At 36.8% G+C, this 15,947-nt stretch overlaps 1 pseudogene; it reads right to left on the bottom strand.

The window, feature by feature from the left end:
* The window catches only part of LOC122739320, a 40,527-nt pseudogene extending 25,110 nt beyond the window's left edge, over positions 1 to 15,417 (bottom strand).
* Positions 15,418 to 15,947: the final 530 nt, after the last annotated feature.

Genomic DNA, 15,947 nt, shown 5'->3' with positions numbered 1-15,947 from the left:
ATAATAATACTATCTATAATCAAAGGATAATATACTAAGCCATGGACAAGACCCTTCTTCTCTGAGCCTCAGGCAGAACTTCCTATGACTTATTTGCTAAGTTATTAATGATTACAGATCCTTGATTTATTAATCATATTAAGAAAATAATAATGATTTGCCTCTAATGATAAGCATACTGTTATAAATCCATTAGGATATTGTTGAAATAAAATTCATTTGGATATCTTGGAATATAGAAAATTAATGAAAAATTTCCTTTAAAAGGTAAATCTATTTGTTCATAATTATCTAAGGCAATACTGGAGGCTGCCAATAGATGGCACCATGGCTTTTAGAAATTCTGTTTTAAGATTCTTTTTCCAACAGTAAATAATGGTAACAACAGTTTAAAAATTTCTACTCTTGCTAACACACACACACACACAAACATGCACAAAGAAAAAAGAAAAAAAAAAGAAAAAAAATCAGGAATAACATAAACCAGAGAAAATAATAGGACTAAAAGAAAACCTGAATATATTAGCATCAACTAAATGCTGTGTGGTCCACCATCCCTTTGGAGTTATTCTTGTAGGATACAAGGGTTTACTTCCTTGGAGAGAAGTTAAAAATAATACTAAAATTTCAGTTCTACATTTAAGGTCTAGGAAATAATCACTGGCTTACTGTGTATACTTTGAGTGTTATAGTGATGATACCTGTGAAGGCAATGAACTTCTCCTGAAACAGCATAATATGACTGTAGACACCTATTATTATTATTATTATTATTATTATTATGCTTGCTGATTGCCTGAATTCTGATTTCTTTTCTTAAAGCAATAGTCTTGGGCAAATGTCATACCTAGCTAGCCTTATTTAATCTTTTTTTTTTTTTTCTAATTTCCAATCCTTTCCTGAACTGTCTGGTTGATTTAAGGGATGAGGAGGGGAAAGGTGGTTGCAGAGAAGGTCAGAACTTCCATACCTACTTCAAATAAAGTTACATGGTTGCCCAGGTATTGGCCTTGGGTTATCCAATTTGTCATTCCCAGAAATTAACTCCTTTAGTCAGAAATATATTGAAGGAGAGAGAATCTTGTTCTACCAAGAACTAGCTTTGATCCTGAGTGAACCAAGTGAAGGTTACTACTCTATGAGATATGACTGTTGTCACCAAGTGTTTCTAATTTCATGTGACTGCCAGTCCAATTATCTGTTTTCTTGTTTGATTTTCTGGCAGCCCTGCCTCTTAGACTGTTACCCCCAAACTTACTTCTTTCTTCCCTTTTTCCTATTACAGAAGTATGAATCCTAGTCCAAATCTCTTCAAAGACAGGTAAGGACATGTATTCTCACTTTTAATAGGATGATGCCAAAAGCCTGGTTCTCTCAGTTTCAGTGGAGACCACTCCCTTGAAAAATAAATGAACTAATAATAACAATAACAGTAGTAAAAATTCAGAAGGTAGCTTTGTTGGGGCAAGGAAAAAATTAGTGTTCCTTTGCCTTGCTTCTTTATCCTCCCTATAGGAGGCACTGTGTTTTCTGTGTATCAGAGAACATGATGTCTTGATTTCTCCCTCTGGTGGGGGGTCATGGATGGTTGGGGCTTGGCTGAAATGACTAAACAACAACCTCCCTCAAATCGAGCATTTATTATTTCCACAGTACCATGATTTCTATGCTCTCCTCCACCTCTACAATCCTATGTTTTTTTAAATGTCTTAAATATTTCAGTGCATTTACAAAATAATATGGTTTGAGAGTATTGGGATGAGACATTCCTTCTACTGTTGTGATAAAATGAAATCTTAACCTTTACAGGGAAAGAGTTGTCAAAAAAGAGTCTACTGTTTTTCCTGGTCTGTTTTAAACCCAAATCAAGGAATATATGTTATATCTTCATGTAGATGTAAGGGCACCTTCTAGGTTGGCTGTAGACAAATATTGTGATCTTGGTTTCTTCATCTCTAAGTTGTGTGGATTGAAAAAAATTGATCTCTAAGTCTCCTCTTGCTAAAAAAATTGAAGGTACAGATATCTCATTTCTAGCAGTTACAGATGATTTGAGAAAATTTGATTTCGTTAGTGTAGATCAGTGATGTCAAACACAAATAGAAAGGGATTTTTTTGGTTTCATATTGATTTAGAAAACCACAGATCAACATTATCTATGTTGTATTGAATTTTTATTTATTTTGTTATATATTTCCCAATTACATTTTAATCTGGTTCACTGAACTAGACAGTTTTGTGGACCTCTGGCCCTAGCGCTATGAGTTTGACACTTCTGTACTCCTGAAGTGGGAATGCTCTTCATGAGGCAGCAGGAAAGAATGTTCAATTTGGAGTCTGAGGAGCTGGGTTAAGATCCCAGCTCTATCTACTACTTATTATGTGTGTAACCTGAGGCACATCTCCTGAGGGTAGCAGGTAATTTGGCATGGTGGATATAGCACTGAGATTGGTATCATGAAGATTTGGGTTTAAATCCTTTCTCAGAATAAAAGTTGTATATAACTTATAGGATTGTTGTAAAGCTCAAACTTATATAAAGGACTTTATAGACCTCAAAGTGATATGAAAAAGTGGTATATCTATATGTCTATCTTTATATAGATATATGCACATCTGTATACACATATATATACATATAATATACATAATAGACATACACACATATCTGTGTCTAGAATATTTATTTTTGCTAGAGGTCATGTAAATTGCTATAACTCTGAGACAGGATTTAAACCCAAATCTTCATGACACTAATCCCAGTGCTCTAGCCACATGATAGTGTCTATTTCCAGCACTTAGAACAGTAAAATACATTAAACTAGCAGTTAGTGAAAGAATTCATAGCCATTTTTTTAAGAGATGGTTCACTTTACAGATTTCATCATGAAGTGTGAATAGCTTTTTTTCAGTGATTCCAGGACTACCCTTTGGCAAATGCCAGTAATAATAGCTCATATTTCCATAGCAATTTTCAGTAAGTTCTTCAGAATTTTAAATGCATTCTACCTGCAGATTACTATACTGAGTATTGTAGAGAGATACACAGAAAAAAGGATAGAGGTTGTGTCTGCCCTAAACAACTTAGCTAGCCACTGATAGAAGAAACATTTTTGTAATAACTGACTAAAAGTATCCTTCCCCTTTCTCAAAGACTTCTAACTTCCCCTTCTTCATTTAGCAGATGCTGTGACATGTTTATCACCTCCTTTCTCACTGTAGGCATAATTATTATGTAGTTTACCTCTGGTGAAGAAAAGTAAGTACTTCTCCTCTCACCTCTTTCATGTAGTATGCCCCTGGGCCCTGACTTTTATAAATACTCTGCAGTTTTTGCCAGGCCTATAGTAGGGTGACCAGGCAGCTACTAATGAAGTTTGATTTGAGGGACAAAGGAAGTCAATGGTCAATAAGCATTTCTTAAATACCTACTATGTGCCAGCTTCTTGGAGCCAGAGGTGAGAGATGGGTGAAAGTTAAACACCAGAGATGGATGAACAGCCCTGAGAAGGGCTCAGCAAGCCCTCAGACCAGAGGTGTTAGTCCTCTCTGAACATCCCATATACCCTAAACCACATACCCTGGTAAAACTGTTTCAGCAGACATGCAAAACCAGGTTGAAGGTAACTGACAGGCCACAAACTGGTCAGTGAGTTAGGGAAATGTCTACCTCAAGCATGGGAAGACTTCCCCTGGCAGAATGGGTGGATAAGAACAATTTGTTCCAATGGCCATGAAAAGTGGCTGAAGTAGGTGCTGTGGAGCACTTAGTGCTTGGTCAGACATCGAAAATGCCAAGGTCATCCACTGCATCCCGGGCCAATAGCAGTTGTCTTGATTTTTGTCCTGCCATTGGACTTCGATGACTCTGGAAGAGAGAGTGATGCTGATGACTTTGTGCAATTCTGCCTCACTTAAATCCAATTCATGTGCAAGTCAAGACATCACCTTGTGATATCACTGGTCCTCTTCGAAAACAAAGGATGAACACTATGTGCCAGGCACTGTGATAAATGCTGTGTATTCTTCCTTCATGGAAACTACATTATGTAAATGTAATTTACATAAATGTTACCTGATCAAATTGGGACTTTAAATTAAAATAATTATTAGTGATATCTCTCTAAACTGCTATTGAAGCCAGTTTGTTACCTAATTTCCATGAATATTTCTGTTGCTCTATATTTTTTTATGGTCCCAATGGATGGAGATTGCTTTCTTTTATCCTAAATTATTCCCAAATAGTTCTATGATCTCTAAAAATAGACAATATACCACCTTCTTTTTTATTCAGATCTTCTTACTCTTAAAATTCTTCCTAGTTTGAAGATAAAGCATGCAATTGGTCCTAAACTTGTTTGGAAAAATTTTGTATGAATATCTATATCTATATCTATATCTATAAGACACACATCAGTAAGTTAACTTTCATTATTGTCACTTGGATCCATACAATGTTGATTGATCTTGAATTGCCTGTGCTGATGAGAATAGAAATATAGTCAACTCCACAGTGCTGTCTAGAATATGCATATCAGAGTGTGGCTTTATAATAATAAATGAAGAGAAGTTTGTGTTTAACTGCAATGGAGTGGAAGGAAGCATCTACTTTATTTTTCTAGGTGATTACATGACAAATAAGGAGGTCTGCAGAAGGTATGGGAAGTCTGTTTATCATGTAAAAAACCAGCAGATCACATGGCAAGAATTATGGATAACACATGGACTTACTGATTACAGACTTTGCTACAGTTTTGCAAATGGTGAGTGGGAGTTAGAAAACTCATTAAAATGAAACAGTGGTCTGGTTGGATCGAAATGTTGTGTCCAAGACTGTCAAATTTTCATTTGATGAATCTGGGTTTTCATCATCCAGACCACTGATAAATTGAAATGTATATTAATGCAATAAGGAAGAATTTGACAGGGTGATAAACTACCTGGATGTTTGTTGAGTATCCATGCTTCCTTTCCTTTGTGTAGGAGGGTTCTACTGTCCCTATGACTCTCTTGGTATACTTAAGAATAAGAGGCTATTCTATATATTTTGCTTAATTTTCATACCCCGTTACTCTTACTCATCCCTGGGGATTTGATTATACTATTATCTGCTTAATATTTCTTTGTCTTTGATACCCAATCTGATATTGTAAAATATTTGGAATTTAACAGTTTGCAGGTAGTCACTCATAGTTAATGCTTTTAAATATTAGGGCATATTTTGTCACCTTCCTTTGACAAATACGATTTTTTCTTCATGTGTCTTTGATTGTAGAAAAAGAGAAAATGGAAATGCCTAAAGTGCTTATTTTCAGGTTGGTTTTTACTACTAACATAATAAAAATTATTTAAAATTGTTAAAGCAGTCCATCATTCAAAAACATGCTATTTTAGAATAATCTGAAGATTAATGTTATGATTTATGAGTGTATTGAGACAGCAAGTGATATTTGCTCTCTGCTAATGTCTTACTTTGATGTCTCAGTAGGGGATGGAGGTGACCAGGAATCTTCAACAGTTATGCCAGGGGAGCATAAACCCAGGAAAATATTAACAAGCTGAAAGAGCTTTGAGTACTCTTTAGTGCTCTATTGCTACATAAGTACCAATATGACTAAGTTTGGTCTAGATCATTATCAGAAGTCTGTTCACCAGATGATGTTTTTTCTTTTGGCCCTATAAGTAAGTTGTGAACTTACTACAAAAGCATGGAGGGTTTGTAATATATTTTGATGGGGGTAGCTAAGAGGCTCAGTGGATAGAGAGTTGGGCCCGGATTAAGAAAACCTGAGTTCAAATCCTGATTCAGCCACTTACTAGCTGTCTGGTCCTGGACAAATCAATTAAGCACTGTTTACCTTAGTTTCCTGTCTGTAAAATTGGGGTAATAATAGTACTATCTTCCCAGGATTGTTGTGAACATCAAATGAGATATTTGAAAGCACAATGCTTGGCACATAGTAGGTCCTATATAAATATTATCATCATCATTACTATTACTATGGACCCATACAAATGAAATGATGGTTTTTTTGAACAATTTAAGTTAGGCAAGTTTTATAAAATTTTGTGTAGTCTGAGCCAACCAGCACTTCCAATGTACCTGTTTCACTCGCCTTAAAAACTAAAACAGAAACACCACTCCCCCAGTCAAACAAACACTTTTTGTGTAGTGTGTTTCCACTTTAAAAGCTGCTAGTCCATTAGTTAATTATACATTTTTTGGATATAGGATTTTTAAAACTAGATTTTGTGTTTTCAGTTCATTAGGGTCAAATGTCTTCAGAAGTAATAAGTTTGTACAATGAAAAGAGAGCTGGTCCTGAAGTCAGGAAGACATGAATTCAAAGCCAGCTTCATACATGCCTTTACTGTGTGACATTGGGAAAGACACTTAACTTTTTTCTGCTTCAATTTCTCCAAGTGTTCATTCAACTACTTCAAGTACTAATATGATAAAGATCACAATAATACCTACCTCAGAGAGTTTTTGTGACAATCAACAGATATATGTACAGTTTCTGCAACATATTGTTCCTTTTTTCTTTCTTCCATTATTTGTTGGAGAAATAAAACTAATATATTTTTTTTTTGCAGGCAAAGGGGGTTAAGTGACTTGCCCAGGGTCACACAGCTAGTATGTGTCAAGTGTCTGAGGCCGGATTTGAACTCAGGTACTCCTGAATCCAGGGCTGGTGCTTTAATCACTGCGCCACCTAGCTGCCCAAAACTAATATATTTTGATAGAAAAAAGTACACTTTTATCTCAGGGAAAATGTATGGGTATTTTGGATGAAAACATAAAATGATTTTCTTATTTATCAGAGGTTTCTTTTAGAAAAGGTTTAACACAGGGGGAAGAAAGCCAAACAAAAACCCTCTGGAACCCAATCCCATGACTTGCCACTCCCACACATAGCCCTGGGCAAATGTTCCCTTATAATTCCAAAGCTGAGAGAACTTCAGAGAAGTTGCTATGACCTTCCATTGAGCATGAGCAATTGATCAAGGAATGTGTTTAAATAGGTTCCACAGCCTGGTTAAGTACCTCCATTTATCTAGAGATTGTCTAAGTTGTTTCTTATTCTCCTTAGAAAGGAAAAAGGTTTAACAGTGAATTTCTTGGGGAAATAATTTATTTAGGTTGTTATGGGACTAAGTAAGAGGTCTTTTGAATGCCATTCTCCTGGGAGTAACCAGCTCTGGAATTCATTTAGTCCTCCTCAAGTTCAGTTCTTTCTACATTTTAGAAATTATTAATGAGAAATAATCAAGTTAAGTGAAATAAGAAATAACCCAAGGAAAAAGGAACCCAGCATTAAAAAAATTTCTTTTGAGGTTTGAAGGAAACTATATTTCACTTCAAGGCATCTGCCTCTGTTTTCAGATTTTGGTGGGATCCTAAAACAGACACATACCACAAGAGGGTAAATGGCATTATTTTTGGCTTTGCTAAGGATAGGGAATGCTTGCAATCTCATGGGAATTTTAAGCCAATTGGAAATCCGAGAGAAACACTTTCTTAGAATACTAAAGTTGATAAAAAGAAATGGGAAAATTACAATTGTCTGCATGATAACCACTTTGCATACCATGATTAAAGTTATATCAGAAGTTGGAATGAATTTACATACAGAAATCACTTTTTTGTGATTTACATATGCATATTTTTTTTTTTAGTTGTTAGAGTTTTACAAAACACTTTAAAAATTATTCTTTTTAAAGTAGAACTAATTGGTTTCTCCCAAGGACTTCACATGACATTTTTTTTAGACCAATTATAGCTATTTAAAAGTGGTTGAAGAAAGACGAGACTTTTAAGAAACAATGCATTTCATTATTATCCTGACTCATTTTGAATCTTTTACAAGAAGTTTTGGGTTTTGTATGTTGACAGTTTTATATTTTTAAAATTTATTAACTCCATATATTTGTTTGTTTACTCAATGATGAGATAGCAAATGACCTTCCTTTTTTGACTTTTTTTCTAGTAATGATTTTGTGATTTCTCTAAATATCTCTGCCTTTGCATATATACTTATAGTAATAACAAGCATATGAAATACATCTGTACTTCTATAGACTTTTCCACTGTTCAATTTAGGGAAAGATTTGTTATAGGGCCTAGCACCCCAGTAGTTCTCTGGGGTACATCAAAGAACCTTCTCCTTGAGAAACTAAACCAAAGGATAGACACACCTAAAGAGTTAAGTGGAACCTGATCAGTACTGAGCTAGCTGAAGGATCACCACCCTTGATTCCAGTCTCCCTCATCCCTGGGGAGATAAGATTAGGTGTGGCTGCTGCTTTTGTGTTGGGAGGAAGAGAGAGATGGCTTGAGAAATCGGAAGCCACCCCTCACTCAATTCCCCCAGCCACCACCAGTGGGGGATGGATGGTCCTCCCTCAGTAGGGGAACTTTCCACAGTCAGAGGATCACCTCATCAGACCACCATTGGACCTCTATAAAAGTATCTGTCTGTCTCCTGCTTGAGGAGATTGGTATCTCAGAGCCATGCTCCATGCCATGCCTTCTCCCCTTGAGAAGTCCAAGGATTTCTCTCTTGGTTTCCCTTCTCCAGCCCCTAAATAAATTATCTTATTCTATTGGATTTGTGTGCAAGAGGGTATAATTCTTTGAAGAGAAATTCCTAAGGACCCTTACCTCAACCCCTACCCCTATCCCTATCCCAAACCCCCTACCCTATTTCCCCACAACAGATTGTAAACCATTTCAAGTAAGTGGCTAGTGTGGGATATCTGAACTTGGTAGAACCTATTTTGGAATAAGAGATATATACTACACCCATATAAAGTCTTACTCTTTGGAATATTGATTGGTAGAATCCCTAAATCATAAGCATTTTAGAACTGAAAGGCATCTTGGAGAATAACTAGTCCAACTGCCTACTTTTTCCAGATGAGGCAACTAAGTCTTGAGAAAGGCTAAGTGATGTACTCATAACCATACAACAAATTGGTGAAAAGATTTGGTACCAAAACAAGGGTCTTTTGCCTACCAGGTTATATCTCTATTTTACTATGCTATGTACCTGACTGAACAAGGCTGTCTTTTGCAGTGTTTTTTATTTTTTTGTATTAAAAAAAAAAAACCACTTGGATAAATATGCAAAACAAAGTCTACTTAGATTTAAATTTATCCTCTTAACTCCCTGCAATCTAGTTATATAGATTAGTAGTTGTCTGTAGTTGAGTATATTTTGAGAAATTAGTCAGATCAACTTTGGATCATTACAGAATACTTCTTCCTAATTAGAAAGATTCTACCTTTGTTACAAATATATATATATATATATATATATATATATATATTTTAGTGAGGCAATTGGGGTTAAGTGACTTGCCTAGGGTCACACAGCTAGTAAGTGTTAAGTGTCTGAGGCCGGATTTGAACTCAGGTACTCTACAAATATATTTTTAAAAATATTAATTTTTAACATTTTTTCTTTTTAAATTGTAAGTTCCAAATGTTCTCCTTCCCTCCCACTCCTCCTCCACCCACTAATACAACAAGCAATATGGTATCAATTATACATGTGCAATCATGCAAAAAATGTTTTCATACAATCAATATTGAACAAAAATTAAAAAGGAAGTGAGAAAATTATACTTTAATTTGTATTCAGAGTTCATTATTTCTTCTCTGGACATAGATAGCATTTTTTCCATCATGAGTCCTTTGGAATTATATTAGAGCATTGTATTGATCAGAGTAGTCAGGTTTTTCACTGTTGATACTCATTATAACATTGCTGTTACTGTGCACAATGATTGCCCTGTCCTCACTTTACTTTGTAAAACTGCAAGTACGTCTTGCCATGTTTTTCTGAAACCATCTTTCTTGTCATTTCTTATAGCATAACAGTATTCCTTCACAATAATATCCTGAAACTTGTTTAGCCATTCCCCAATTGATGAGCACTGCCCCCCCAGTCTTTAATTCTTTGCCACAACAAAAAGAGCTGCTGTAACATTTTTGTATATATAAGTACTTTTCATTTTAGTTTGATTTCTTTGAGATATAGACCTAGTAATAATATTGCTGAATCAAAGGGTATGCACAGTTTTATAGCCCTTTGGGCATGGTTCCAAAGTGTTCTCCAGAATGGTTGGTCCAGTTTACTGCTCCACCAGTAATTCATTACTACACCTATTTCCCCCTCATCTCATCATTTCTGATAGGTGTAAAGTAGTACCTCAGAGCTGTTTTAATTTTGTTTCTCTAGTTAATAGTGATTTAGAGCATTTTTATATGACTAGAAAGCTTTGACTTCTTCTAAAAACTGTCTTTCATACATTTTGACCATTTATCAGTTGGGGAATGGCTCTTATTTTATAAATTTCACTCAATTCTCTATATACTTGAGAAATAAGGCGTTCATCAGAGAAACTTTCTGTAAAAATTTCTGTATTATTTCATTTTCTATGGTATCTTTAACAAAATGTAGTTTCCCTGAGACAGCTAGGTCAAACAGTGAACATAGCACTAGGCCTGGAGTCAGGAAGATTTGAATTCAAATCTGACCTCAAATACTTACTAGCTATGTGACCCTGGACAGGTCACTTAACCCTGTTTGTTAAGTTTTCTCTTTTGTAAAATGAGCTGAAGAAGGAAATGGCAAACCATTCCAGTATTTTTGCCCAAAAGAAACCAAATTGGGTCATGAAGAATTGGACAAGGCTGAACAACATTTCCCTGATTTTCTTTTAAAAATTAGTTTAATTTTTTCTTTTGCTTTATCTGAGATCATGATTGCTACCCCTGCCTTTTTTTTTAACTTCTGCTGAAGCATATTAGATTCTGCTCTAGCCCTTCATTTTAACTCTGTGTGACTTTCTGTTTCATGTGTCTTTTGTAAACAACACATTTACTGGATTATGGTTTCTAATTTATTCTGCTATTTGTTTTCATTTATAGATGAGCTTATACCATTCGCATTCACAGTTGTGATTACTGTGTATTTCCTTACATCCCATTTTCTTCTGTTTCTTCTCTCTCTTTTTAACCTGTCTCTCCTCAAAAGTCCATTTTCCTTATAACCACTGTCTACCTTAATCTGCTCTGCCTTTTATCACCCCTTCCCCCACTTTCTCTTTCCTTCACTTCCTGTTTCCCTATTGGTAAAGATTCATTTCTATACACAATTGACTGTATGTATATATATGTGTGTATGTGTATATAAATATAAATTAAAAAAAATATATATATATATAAGTTTAAAATCTAATTGCAAGGTCTAAAATCTAATGTGTGGTCACCCTAAATTAGAAACTCATAGCACCAGTCTTTGGGGCATTAAGCATTTATTAAAGTATAATAGGGGTTAGTAAAGAGAACAAACACATGGAGTTCAGAAGGAAAGACCCTAGCTCCCTGCAGCTGCTCCTATTATGACCTCCAAAAGAAAGAAAAAAGGATCCCCAGTACTCCCCTAGTGGAAGCTCCCTGTGGGCCCACCCAGGCGTGGTCCCCCAAAACAGCTCCAAGCTAATTGGCTGATAGCATTGATTGACATGGGAGTTCTATGAGTAGACGTAACATGCTATGAATAGATGTAACTTCTGGACGCTAGTCACATGCTTTTTCCTTGGGGTGGCACTGCCCTGGTTCTCACAATGTCTTTCTCAGCAAGGGAGTGGCACCCTGATTCTCAATATATGTGTGTGTGTGTGTGTGTGTGTGTGTACATGTATATACATATATACGTATTTATGTATATGTATATACACATATACATATATGATAAACTAATGGGATTTGGCAGATGCCCAGGGGCCACACCTAAAGATTGATTTGGAATTGATTGAATTAGGTGAGACTGAGAAAGTGACTGAGATCCTACTTAAGATTGACTAAATTGAGACCACACCTGGTTGGTCCTGAGTGGGGTGTTGTTCTCAGAGGCTGTGGACTACAACATCAACAGGAGACCCACCCTCAACCAATCAGCTTGAAGGACCTCCCCTTTCAGGGAGGGAGACAGGAAGTAAGAAGCTGAGGCTTGCTTGCTGAATTTCTCTCTTTTCATTTGGGACTTGGGTTTGGTGGGAGACAGAGAAAAGGCAGACAGAGAGAGGAAAATAGATAGAAAGTAGATAGACTTTTCCGGCATAACGGGATCCCATGTGTTGTCTTTAATCTTTAATAAATCCTTAAAAGCCTAACCTCTTGCTGAATTTATCAGTAAATCTTAGCCAGTTTCCTCCCAAAACTGGGTGGGGGGGGCAGGTAAGGACCCACATTAGATTTTAAACATCACAGTTAGAATTATAAATTTATTTTATCTCTATTTCTATCTCTATCTATCTATATATCTCTATCTTCCCTCTTTGAACCAATTCTGATGAGAATGAGGTTCAAGTATTTCTTACCACCTCTCCTTATTTTCTCCTCCACTGTAAAAGCTCTTCCTTGTGTGCCTGTGTTGTCTGAAAAATTCCCCCCATTCCCTTCTGCCTTCTCCTTTCACTCAGTGTATACCTTTTACTTACCCTTTCATATTTTTTTTAATTTTATTTTTTTAGTGAGGCAATTGGGGTTAAGTGACTTGCCCAGGGTCACACAGCTAGTAAGTGTTAAGTGTCTGAGGTTGGATTTGAACTCAGGTACTCCTGAATCCAGGGCCAGTGCTCTATCCACTGTGCCACCTAACTGCCTCCCCTTTCATATTTTTTAGAGATCATTCCAACATAATTGACTCATACTCATTCCATCCATCTATGTAAACTCCTCTTAACTGCCCCAATAATGACAAAGTTAACAATTACATGAATTATCTTCCCATATAGGAATGTAACCTTATTGAGTTATTCATTTATTTATCTATTCACTCATTTATCTATCTATCTGTTTGTTTTTTATAATGGATTTCTGATAGTCCAATAATTCTTAAATTCTCTGTCCTGGATCTATTTTCCAGGTCAGTTGTTTTTCCAATGAAATTTTGTTTTATTGTTTCTTGAAGTCTCAAGTTAGCTTCAAGTTGCCTAATTCTAAATTTTAAGAAATTATTTTCTTCAGTGAGCTTTTTAAGGTGCTGTTTTTTCATTTTTTGGTGACTTTTTATTAAATAAAGCAAACTGTTAATTTTCTCTCTTCCTAATATTCTTATATCACTCTCATTTCTTTTCCCATTTTTTCCTCTACTACTCATCTCTTTCTTTAACTCTTTCAGAAATTCCTGTTGGGTTTGTGTACAATTAACATTTTTCTTTGAGCCTTTGGTTGTAGCTGTTTTCACATTATTTTCTTCTGAGTTTGTGTCTTGGTCTTCCTTGTCACCATAATAACTTTTTTTAATGGTCAAGTTCTTTTTTGTTGCTTGTTCATATTTCCAGTCTATTTCTTGACTTTGAACTATATGTTAAAGTTGGGATCTGCTCACTTGCAAGTGGGGAGGTACTGTCTCAAGCTTTAGGCTTTTTCATGCTGCTGTTTTCAGAGCTAATTCTGCAGAGTCTATAAGTTGTTGGTGCTTTCAAGCTGGGGTGATGTGGGAGAGAGGGATGGATGCTGTGCTTTGGCTTTCATCCAGGAATGGTCCCTGCTCCCCTATAGCCACAAGCACCAGCATGGTGCTCTTGGCCCTGGAACTGTGACCAAGGCCTGTACTTCCTTGTCACTGGCCACAAGTGCTCTTTTGCACCCTGGAGCTGTGACCCAGAACTATGTATGAGTAATAGAGTTTCTAATAAGTGCCAGCTGTATTCAGTGACATTAAGGGCCTCCCTGAAATCTCTGACCAGTTGTCCTATCCTATTACCATCCCTGAGCTGAGAGCTTCTGAAGCTGCTAGTGCAGCCACTGTTGCTGTCACTACTTGTGTGTGCTCCAGACAGGACTCTACCACAGTGTCACAGAACTCTCCTGTAGACTTTATAAGTTTTCTTAGGCTAGAAAAAATGTTTCACCCTTACCTTTCATTGGCTCTGCCACTCCAAAATTTGATTTGAGGCATTATTTTAAAGTTATTTGGAAGAGAAGGTTGAGAAAGTTCAACTAGGGTGCTGCTTCTAATCTACTATCTTGGTCTCTACCCCCATTACAAATATTAAAAAAATCAATCACCACCTCCTGAGGAATATTATCCTCAGCAGAACTGTGAATGGATGACATTTTTCTTATGTCTAGTGCAAGGAGGTTGAGAAGAAGTAAAAGTCTTTTTATAGCAAATCTTTTTAAACTGTGGGCCATGACCCCATACATGTAACTGAATGTGGGGGTCATGAGAAATTTGGCAGTAAGTGTTTGATTTATATACTTATTTTATATACCTATATACTCAGGGTCACATAAAAATTTCTCAGGTGAAAAGGGGTTGCAGGTGGAAAAAGTTTAAGAAGCCCTGGTTTGTAAGTGCCCTCTCTACATAACAGTGCTTTGCCAGGGAAATCAACTTTGCCCATATGAAAAGGGAGCTTTAGAATCTTGTGGAAGTCAACACATTTATGCCCCTTCTCTTCTATCACTGGAAGGTTCATCTTAGGTGTCATGAAGGCTGTTGAATCCTCTGCAATTCTGGTAGCTTGAAACTGTTTGAACTCCATTGGTGATGGCTTCTACATACCTCTGTAGGACTGGACCCTGAGTTGGTTTTCTGAAGGGTTCTTGGTCTGAAAAGACTACATTTTTCAGGTAAAGTTCTATCTCTACCTTCACTTTGTTTTTTGTTGCTGTTGTTTTTGCAGGCCAACAAGGGTTAAGTGACTTGCCTAGGGTCACACAGCTAGTACATGTCAAGTGTCCGAGGCTGGATTTGAACTCAGGTTCTCCTGAATCCAGGGCTGGTGCTTTATCCACCGTACCACCTAGCTGCCCCTCTACCTCCACTTCTGAATCCATGTTGCTAATATCTAGGCCAGATAAGGAAGCAAAAGAGCCATGAATAAACCAGCCTCTGGATTTTTGCTTGGGAGAAGAAAGAGGTGTGCTACTTGGAGTCGAATGGGCTGAAGTAATCAATCTGACTTCTTTTTTTCATCTATTAATTTTATAACTTTAATTTATGGAGTGTCTCTGCCACTCAGTGGTACTTGGTTTCTTCTGTGGTGGGGTCTTTATGGGGACTACATACCAGGTCTCTCATCCCTGCCTGCTATTTATGATGTGCGTAGTGTTGTTCATCATCACTGGACCTTGTTCCTATCATCACCAGAAGTTATAGTAGGAAAGTACAAACTAGTTTCTCCTTCCTTCACCTTGGAAAGCTATTGGTACATCAGATCTAGAATGACTGGCTATTCCCACAGAACCTTCCTGTAACCATCAGTTGAAGGTGGGATCATCAGTGTGGTATTCTCATGGGCATCATCATAACTGAATGCCTGATGGTACATTCCAATCAGAAGGAATATCTTTTCTAGAAACCCACTTACACTACTCAATAGCAGGCACATCTGGCTCTCTGGATGACATCAAAGACTACCATGAAAGACTATCTGGGTGTTTCTCTAGATAGAAATTCTGGTTTTCATGGTGGAGGTCTATGGAAGTTATGCAGAGAGAACAAAAATGTCAAAAGGGAACATTCTGAAGCTGGTGATGAATTAGCAAAGAATCCTAAGTGGATCTTGTGCAGAAGCTCCACTGACATCTGGGTCTCCACTGGGAGGTGGGGGGGGGCGGGGAATGGAGAGAAGAGAAGGGGAGGGGAAGAGACCTTTCATAGCTAGAGGATCCAGCATTATTATGTAACTGAGACTAGCAAGGCTCCAGGGTCCCCTCACTCCCTAAACCCTAAAGTGTGGGAGGCCATGACTGAAGCAATGCCAAACCCAAGCAGACTTTCTCAGAGTATACTCTGTAGTCTTTGGAAGTGGCCATAGCCCTCTTTAAAGATTTATTTTATATAGTAGAGACATTATCATCATTGTCATTGTCATTCTCATTATCATAATTATCATATCATCATCATCACAACCTAATG

This window comes from Dromiciops gliroides, chromosome 2, assembly GCF_019393635.1.
Source record: "Dromiciops gliroides isolate mDroGli1 chromosome 2, mDroGli1.pri, whole genome shotgun sequence".
In the NCBI taxonomy this organism is placed as follows: domain Eukaryota; kingdom Metazoa; phylum Chordata; class Mammalia; order Microbiotheria; family Microbiotheriidae; genus Dromiciops; species Dromiciops gliroides.
Note: the sequence above shows the minus strand (reverse complement) of the source record. Positions and strands in the feature narration are given on the sequence as shown.